This window comes from Cebidichthys violaceus, unplaced genomic scaffold, assembly GCF_023349555.1.
Source record: "Cebidichthys violaceus isolate CVI_PGR_0920_01 unplaced genomic scaffold, fCebVio1.0.p SCAF_8, whole genome shotgun sequence".
NCBI lineage: Eukaryota > Metazoa > Chordata > Actinopteri > Perciformes > Stichaeidae > Cebidichthys > Cebidichthys violaceus.
This window is the reverse complement of record NW_027176964.1, coordinates 4887123-4897722: the sequence shown is the minus strand read 5'-3', so window position 1 is coordinate 4897722 and position 10600 is coordinate 4887123.

The following is a 10600-nucleotide window of genomic DNA, read 5'->3' as shown; positions in this document are numbered from 1 at the left end:
CTCAGTGGTGTCGTGTGGCGGCAGCACCGCGGTGAGACAGAACAATACACAAATGTCAGCGAGTCAGAAACGTCAACTGTGTGTGAACAAAAGGAGGCGGCCTGTGGACGCCCTTGTGTTCATTCCTCGTTACTTTTTCTTTTCTTTTTTCTTTATCGCTTTCTCAGCTCCCTTTTAGAGTTCACCTCTTCTATCTCATTACCATACTTTTTCTTTAAATCTGTAAATCTTCACTTACCCCACCCCCCCCTCTCACGCAGGGAGGAGCAATGCATCGGCGTGTCAGTAACCAGCTTTCAGTGCAGCCAATTAGAAGCATCTGAGACATCAGCAGCACAAACTCAAGGTTTCTACATGATGAGGATTAAAAAAGAAAGGTTGAATTCATTTCTTGGCTACTACATCAGCATCATAAGGCTGTTTTGCTGACTCATGGATGAAAGAGAGATATTATTTGACCACTTTCTCATCTTGGACACTCCAGCCAGCTGCCTCTATGTGATGCATTTACTGACAGCGTGACAACAAACATGTTCCTCCCTCTCTGTTTTTCAGCCTGTGTCAAATGTATCAGCCGGTTCTCATTGTTTCCCTTCGTTCTTTCGTAGGAGCGTACTATTTGCTGGTAGAGATCTAGTTCACCTACTGTTTCCCAGTTTGTTTTTGCTTTGGATTCTTTCTAACTTAAGGGAAAATGGAAAAGTGTTTGTTGCCTCTTTGTGCTACTGATTATGAAAAAGGTATTTCCAGTATTTGTTGCCACAGAAGTATGATAGCTTATCATCAACACTTGTTTATTTTGGGGGTTGTTTTGTAATTTTTTTTTGTGCATCTTCTTGAGCTACTGTCTATAAAGCGAGAATTTATTACTATTTATGTAACGCTACTACCATTTTATATTGATTTGTGTTGGAATCTCAGTGCTTTTCTATGAATAAAGTGTGAAACACGTTACAAGGACCTCTTTTTTTATATTTAATACTCACTGTGTGAGGTTTGGGACCTCCAAGCAGTGATGGAAAGTTACCACGGACATTTTCTCAACTGTATATTACTTTGAATTTGTGGTACTTTACTTGACAATTAAAATTGTATGCACGAGACAAGAATTTCTTTGAACATTTGAGGGGATTTTTGTACTTTTTATTCTACTATATGTAAGTGTTTTCACTTTCTACAAATATAGAAATCTAAATAATACTAGCACATTATCTGTTGGAATTCATTCAAAGTTGAGTTGCAAACTAACCATAGATGCAAACAGCGTTACCTCATCTACAAATTTTTCCATCTGTTTTGAAATCCATATAAATGTTCTCTGTAATTTAAGACTTGAATGATGCGTTAAAGCATACAGTTATCTGACAGTTAAAAACCTTTTTAAATGAAAGTTTTACATACAACACACGATCATCTTGTAACCCGACGCTATGTGAAGTACAACAGTTCACTCCAACCTTGACCAGCAGCTACAGCATTAAAATGCAACTTACATACTTATTACAATGTAGTTCTAGTATATTGCAACTTTGGTGTCTTTTTTTTTTTAATAGTTTAGGCTTTATTTCTCTCGAGAGAAATTCAGCATCGGCATCATAATACTCCATTCGGTTGAGTTTGTCCCTTAACTCTCTTCGAGGGAACTTGATGATTTGGCTCAATTCATGCCAAATAGGCAGCCAGTTATAAAAGTTTAAACTTTATAACTGGATCAAAGATGAAATTGGAGCAACAGAATACATTTAAACTTAACCTAACTTTGATTTAATCTCTATAATTTAATCTTGTTTCAAAGTTTAGTGCAACCAAGCTCTAATGAAATGGTCTATGTCCAGCAGTTGTATATGTGTTATGGGCATATATCTGTAATATCTCAGGGTTTCTTTGATGCCCTAAACTCTAAAACTGTCAGTGACCCTAACCCTCAAAATAATACGTGGATAAAAAGATTTTGCAATAAAGCCTGTATCCCAGCTGGTGTGGCACAATCCTACATTTCTCCCCCGCTCAACCCCTCCAGCGTCAGTGATAAATGAAGCATACGGAGGCTGGTATAGTTCCATCAATCTTTTGCTCGTTTTGTCTCTAATCAGAATATTTTTCTTCCATCCCTTCTTTGCCGCATTCATTCTCATTCATTAGAGATTTATGCAGAGCCATATGAGCAGACAATCAGGCCATCAAAAAGTGCTAAGTGTGCTCGTGACACTGTGTGTGTGTGTGTGTGTGTGTGTGTGTGTGTGTGTGTGTGTGTGTGTGTGTGTGTGTGTGCGCGCACGTGCGTGTGTGTGTGTGCGTAAATCTAGATTGATTAGCTGATGGTAAATGAGCAGATTTATATTAATTATCCAGAGAGATAGATGGAGAAGTGATTGCTATATGCTCCATCTTCTTCTCCTCAGTTTGCACTGTGTCCCCCAATCTCTCTCCCTCTCTCTCAATCAATCCAGCTGTCTACATAGGCCACGTAAAGGTATGTTTTACTTATGTAATATGTGTGTTAACGCGACCCAAAGAGTATTGAGCGAATGAGCGAGAGATCTTGTTGCAGGACGTTGCCTTTTGCGGGCATCCGGGTCACAACCGGGGTCCAAATCAATGGGCTGGACATGGTGGGATAGGAGGCTATCATCTGCAAACAGGGACAGTCACAGCTGTCTGCATCTGCGCTAGTGTGACGCACCTCAAGGTCCTCAGACTAAAGCCAGAGTTTCACTTCCTCCCTCCGCCTCCCTCCATAATGGTAATAATGCCTATCAGTCTCTGTCACAGCGGGCTGTGTGTGGATGTGTGTGTTCATTCATGCATGTGGTCAGTGAAAGATAAAGTGTGTGTGTGTGTGTGTGTGTGTGTGTGTGTGTGTGTGTGTGTGTGTGTGTGTTTTGGGGGGCGGTCACTGATAAAGCGCTGATAGTGTCCATCCATGGCAGATGATGTACAGCCTGCTGTCTCTCCAGGCAGATTGGATTTTCAGGCCTGCTGATTTGCTGAGAGATGGAGCCCGGACCTCCTTCAAACACACAGACACAGACACAGACACACACACACACACACACACACACACACACACACACACACACACACACACACATCCACTTGTTCAATCTCTTTGCACAAAATAAGCACATAAAAGCCTAGACGCGCACACACACACACACACACACACACACACACACACACTTAACACACACACACACACACAGGCATCAATACACATGAGTACACACAATGAATTGACTCAAGCAGGTACGCACACACACACACACACACACTTACATATTACTCTCCTGCCAAAGCCTTTAAAAGCGGCCATGTGGAAATTGATCTCCATTTCTAAAGAGCATAGATTCATTGTTGCAACCTCTCTCTCACACACAATCACACACACACACACACACACACACACACACACACACACACACACACACACACACACACACAGCCTGTCACTTTGTTCCCAGATGGCCCACTGACACACAGCCCTAGCCTCTTCAGTCTTACCTGTCGACAATCAGCGGTGATTTTTGTTCATTTGTCTCCGCTATTTACGCAATAGGGGGGCCACAACAAAAGCCTTTGCGTGTGTGTATGTGGGTGGGTGGGTCGGTGGGCGGGCAGTGTGTGCGTCTGTGTTTATGGTACTACAGCGCCACAAAGGACAGAGATGAATGAAAGGCCGCTTTTATTTGAGGAAGAATTGCCTTTCCCATCATCCACATGTTAATTCAGCTGCTTTGGGCTTTGTGTATTTCAGTATCTATTAATCACAGCGAGGCGCTCTCGCTTCTGCTCAGTCTCAGTTATTCTGAGGTTTGAATTTAACACTTCATTTCTTCCTTCCGCCGAAGTGTTCAGCAGGCAGATCAATAAAGTTCCTGCAAAATCCAGCTGTTGTGGAGTTGCTCTGCTGACGTTGACCTTGTTCTTTTTTTCAGTGTGTATATAGGGTTAAGGTTGTATATTGTGTTTTTTACTGTCAACAAATGATTCTCATGGCATCCCATGAAAAGAGCAAAAGCTACAATAAACAATGAATAGATTATTATCAACAACAAGTACTGTGTGTATCAAAGCCTGATATATCTGCTCTCTCTGTGCCGTAGAGTTTAAACAAACTATTAAAAACACTTCACTGAGCCACAGTTTGAGACCTGCTTTTACACATTTACTGTTTTAAGAGGAACGAATGGGCTGAGTGCCAATGACAAGGCAGGGAAGCCGTACAGTATTGAGAGATATGTTGTTGGTTTAGGCATTTTTATGTGATTTATTGGGGAGGAATTTGGCATAGAAACATCACTTTATGAAACATCTATCAAATAAGAGCTTCTTAAAATTGCACTTTGGCTTAAAAAAAGGATGATATTATGTTATTGAAAACAACAATGTCTATTTCTCACTTTGAAACATAAAATATACTTCATAAGATTCATCATGGAAAACATGCTAATTTTAATAAAGGTGTAGCCAGAGACACCTAAACACCTTGGAAACACCTTAATCTCCTAATCTCTCCCCTTAATTAACAATTTATGTGCAATAAGTACTACATGAATTTCCCTTTAATTTTTAATTAATTTGAAATATTTGACAAATAATGAATTTCAAGGTGTTATGAAGGTCGGCTGCAAATTCATATTTTCAGATGCAAATTATATATTTTAAGGGACTATTTGGATAATAATGGATGCAATGCAGTTTGCAATCAAAATACATTTTTCAATTCTCAGGAAAGCAGTAAAAATGAATGAACTCAGTCTATAATAATGGCGTTCACTGTCAACATCATTCAACCGCAGCGACAACAACATGTTCTCCTGTACTCTAACCCAGCGACTGAAATCCAATCTGGTCGCGGGATGTTGTGATTTTTGCTAGAATCCCTCACAACAACATCAGCGACAACAAAAACAACCGGATTTACTGGAATCTGCTTATCTGACGTTCATAGCTGCCTCACAGAGAAAAACACAATTTGGGATTAACTGATCTCCAGTTCCTCGTGTAAAGAGCTTCCACTATGATTACAGTAATAACGCACATCAAGCCAAATTCCGTGTAATGCTTTGTATTTACCCCAAATTTACTAAATTGTTAAATTCACATGGACACAAAGGAACTCGACTCAAGGTATGTGATTGGATGCCACTGCGCATCCAGCGTTTCATTGGTGGTTGTGATGGCTACGGTATGGCGCCATGAGTTCCGATTGGTGAAGTAGAAGCCTGACTTTAACACCCGTGCTTGTCCTGAAATGACCTAACAAGTGTTTCCCACAGTTTAAAGTAACGGCAGTAGAATCACTTCTGTTCAGATTGATCACCAGATGTTTTCCCTGTGTATGCTTCCCAAGTCTGTTTTCGGAATTGGAAATGGTGGCTTAGTGTAGATGGAAGGCCAAAACAGAGAGAACACATATACACATAAACGTAAAATGTATCCACGCTCGAGCCGACGTAACCTAGACACACCACGGCTCATTGGAACAGTTTAGGGTGAGATTGAGTGACTGGATATGAATCCTTTGTAAAGTGCTAGCAAAATACATTTTATTTTACTGTCATAGAATTAGAATGGACACACGCAGTTGAAGGTATTTGTGACTGTGGTTTTGGCCACATTCAAATAAGCCTAAAGAAATGATGGTGGTCAGGTCATTACACGTCCAGAGGCCTTTTGGTCTACGCCAGATGATAACGTCCCTTGGAGATTGAAAACGAACTGAGAGGTTCCAGACAACTGCAATTAGCATTTGATATTTGGTCTGGCAATGTCAGGCTAAGTGAAAAACATGACCGCTGTTGTGATTTTGGAGGGTTTTCAGGGCTTTGTGTTTTTGAACTTCTTTACAAACAGCCTATAACTTGTCATGGAGCCTGCTGCCAACAGCCATAATAGAAACATTTAGCTGGGGTGGTTATCACTTGGTTGTGTGGCAGCAACAAGTCTGAAGTACAAACCATTTGCATGAGCAAACTCCTCAAAGCATTCGAGGTCATGCAGGGAAGGCAGGAAGTTGTGACGTCTGGAAAATGCTGCAAGATCAGGCAGGTATGAATGAATGTTCAAATCATTAATTAATCCATTGTATTAAATATAGATTTCAAAGATGTGCTTTCTCATATTTGTCTATATCAGTAAATTGCTGTTGGTAACTGTAACCTCCTTTCTTTTTTCTTTTTTAAAGCCTCAATCTTTAATAAAAAACAAGATACTCTATTAGTAAATGTTCTAGAGGCCACATTGTTCTTTTTATTTATAGAGCATTACAAAGCAGTCTCAAAGGACTTCAGGCTGAATGATAAAATTGTGTTTAAACTTCTTCAGGCAGGACAGCGTCTCACTTGTGTCCCAGTTAAAAGGCCCAGTCACTGTCACGTCTCCGTCCCGTTTTCTGGGCCAGGCCTCAGCCTCAAAATCAGTCCCACACCTGGCTGTGGGGTAGCATCTCTGATGCAGAAAGCATCACAACAAGTAAAAAGTATGTAAGTTGTGTTTTTGAAATATGCATTATTTCTGCAATTTTATCCAAAGAGACTTACAAGAAACTGTAAAATAAGCTTCCTAAAGATTTGTGGTATAAGAAGAGCCTCGGGAGGTGTCACACTTACATGTGAGGCAGGCGCTAGAAAGGGAGACAGATTAATAGTCAGAGGATAGAAATGTAGTTTTCAATTACTTTTAGTAGTTTATAGACCAGGTGTTAATAAGAGAGAGGGTGTGGACCTCTGTAGATACTACTCTGATTATTTGCCCTGCACCTCAAAACAATATTTATATCAAAATATGTAATTATTCTAAAACTACAGTCTAGAGGCTTTTAAATGCAAAGTTGTCATCAACAGGAGATAATATATGATATATGATAATGATTGGGTGGGGCAGTAAAGCAAAATGTGTTGATTTAGGAGTCAAATTTTTTTTTTCATGTTGATATGAAAAACAATTTTTTTTTAATCACTTTTAACCAATCTGGCCCGAGCGCATCCAAAAATGAATCCACTCATAACGTGCACTCATCAGTAACGAATATAATGATGCCGCATACCTGCTCAAACTGCGGCTCCTGCGCTACAAAGTCATCTCAGCTGTTTGTACACACTCCAAACACAACATATGACAAAGCTACGTATAATACCAAGTAACACAATCGATATAGCGCCCCCTAGGCAGTCCCACTCGCCACATTTATGCCAATAACGTTTTGAAAAATGAATTCAATGCTAACACCCGTTAGCTCAGGAGATCGCTAGCGACCAGAAGGTGGCAGCCATTTTTTCACATTCCGCTACGACACAGCCTCGCAGTTTTACTTACAAAACAAAGCCATCATCATAATTCGCATAATCGATCACATCATAAACCAGCTCCTTATGTTCTGCAGCAAAAAAAAAAAAAGAATCCGTTCATGTTTATTGTCCATCTGTTCAGCTCATCATCCTCTGTTTGAATTCAAAGCTGGCGCTGCTGTCGTGTGCCTCGTGTGCCTGCTAGCGGAAGGGGCAGGGTTATACGTCTCAGCAAATCGGATTTGAGAAATTTGACACTCGGGTAGTTTTTATTTTATGATTGGCTAACGGATTCTGTCAATCAAAGTCACGTTAGGTTGTTTCAACAGAGCAGGCTGTGACGTGTCTATGGTTCATTGGGTCAAATCGGCCCTTCGCACAGGCTGAAAGGCCCTGGAGGATAAAAAAACTGGAATTCATACGATAAAATCCCATGGATGACAAACATCAACAGTCTCAGAGAGGATCCAGGCTCTCAAAATGATGCCAAACTGCTGCATATGGATAGATTGAACACTATTAGTGATAAAAGAAGTGAAATATATAATAATATAGTATATAAAATTACAATGAAACAGCTGGAACAAAATTACATTTTGGTTGACCTTGTTTGACCTCGCCGTACTAGATCAAGATGTACTATCTAGTACATCTTGATCTAGTACGGAGAGGTCAAGCTTTATCTAGTAACTAGATAAAGCTTCACTTTATCAAATTAATTGTTTAGAGACCCTCAACATATAGTTCTATGATCTGGGAGAGCTGGAAAGCTTGTAGCTACTTGATTTCTAATAAAGAAATATCCTGAAATTGCTTTTTTTTCCATTTCAAAATTAGAATTTTCACTTTGAGCTGTGTGCCATCTTAATCTACTCTTTACCAGTAATATATATATACTGATATTTACACATATCAACATATCTCACAAGTGTTAGGGTTATTTTACTACCAAAAGTATTAAAATAGCCCTTACAGTTGCAACGCTACACTCATTATCGTATGGGTATGCTATTTTCGAGCTGAGGGCCTAAAAATTGGTCTAGGGTCCAAAAGGTTTTAAACTTGTATACTCCCTTGGACCCAATAGAAGTCAAGATTTCAAAGTGTTACAATGAATAATCTATACACTCCAAACTTCACTTTCACTGTTACCACTTTAAAATATTTCATGTAAATGTTTTAAATTCTTAAAGTTTAAAGTTTTTAAGTTATTCTCTTTTTCATCCTCTCAGTTCATTCTCCATGTAATTTGCTTTAACTTATAAGACAAGAAGCATAAGAAATCAAAAATGGAATAAGATAAAAAAACACCATTCCTTTATCGTATGTCTTATTGTATGCCTCAGGCACGACGGACTCCATACGAAGACCCTTCATGTTGGTTTTAAAACCCTCTGGACGTCTCAGCCATTTTTCCTACTTTTGGTCCGCCTGGTCTCCTTTTATAACAATGCAAAACTGAAATGCACAACCGTGTTATTTACATTTCTTTTTTTCAGGACAAACTGGGTTATCAGAATATGTATAAATAGTTATATTACCATAAATGCAAAACAAAAAACTAAAAAAAGGAAATTCATTCTCAAATACTTCAAATCACACATAACACAGAAAACTAAAAAACTGAAAAATGTTATTCTAAGCCCTGATGATCAGTGGAAAACAAACATTGTAGCCAACACAGATCCAAAACTACATCACAGAAGCCAAATCAAATGTGTAAAATATATACTCAGTACGCTCTGGGCTCATCTGCTCCTCATTTATTATTCTCATGACATTCTACTCATTATTTCAGTTTCTGCTTAGAAAGCCCACATCTACATCATACTATGATGGACTGAATGTGAGCACACATGCTCAGTCAGCTACACACTCCTGATTTGTCATTCTAGCCAATGCATCATGGGATACATTTTGCACTCAGTAGGCTTCGGCTAACGACAACAACAACAAGTCCTTTCAGCGCGATAAATGGGTAACAATTCACAGAAGTGTGATGGCTCCTCTGCTGTGTCTGCTTTCTCTCTCCAGGGCTGCAGACCTGATTGCGGAGTTATCAGTGTCATTGGACACACCTGGGCCCAGTGTACCGCATGCATAAATGCTTTGGTTGGCAGATCTCCTCTCAGCTCATACCTTTGTTGTGGCTTTTGGTTGCTTTTCTTTGTTTTTACAGCACAACACCCATGCAGCACATTTTCACGCTCCCTACACGACTGACTTTACAGATTCCTCCTATTCCATTTCCTTTCAAAAAGTTATAATATAGGAAGTAATAAATTAGTCATAGTTCAAAAATAAAAAAAGTAATTATATAGTGTCTAAAATAGTCACGAAAAGTCATAGTATAGAATGTCGAAAAAAATCACAGTATAGGATTTCAAAAAAGTACATCACTAAAAAAAAAAGTAAGCAAATACTGGTCAGGTATGAAAAAAAAAAAGTAAAAAAACGTCTTAGTATATTATGTGTTAAAAGAATAAAAAAACGGCTATCAGAGTATAGTATGTTAAATAACTCAGAGTATAGTATGTTGAAAATAGTCATAAAAAGTTATAGTATATGGTAGTTCATTTTTTCAGTGCCTTTCTATAGAATGGCCTGTTAATTACTTTTTTTAGTCATACAATACTATGACTTTTTCAACATACTATACGACTTTATGACTTTTTTAGACATATTAGATTATGACTTTTTTTAGACATTACAGCATGTTTTTTTGTGACCTTTTTCAACCAACTATACTATGAAGTATAAAATGTATATTGTGACATTTTTGTGACTTTTTTCCATACTGCACTGGGGCTTTCAAATAACATTCATCCACATATGACATCCTTTTTGATGACTTTTTGGGACATACTATAACGTGACAATTGTATTCCTTTTTTGACATACTCTACTAAGAATGTATAGCTTTAGTTTTTAATTCTGTAAAATCAATTTTTACTATACTATGACATTTTTGACAATCAATACTATGACATTTTCATTTCTGTTTTGACATAATAATACTACGAATGTATAACTTTTTTAATCCAATAATATACATTTTTTTGTCATGCTATTGACTTATTTTTTCATAACTATGCTAAACTATGACTTTTTTTGATACCAAGTTTTTTTAAGTTCCTATACTATGACTCTCTTTTTTCTCTTGCTTTCTCTATGCTTTAAAGCGTTGTTATTGTGTAACAAAAAAGTAACATGCTAGCATACATTTGATTCTGTGTTATTGTGGTTATATAAATGAAATTTATGGTGGCAAGGGACAAACAGAGGCATCCTGAGAGCAGCGGCTCTACTTT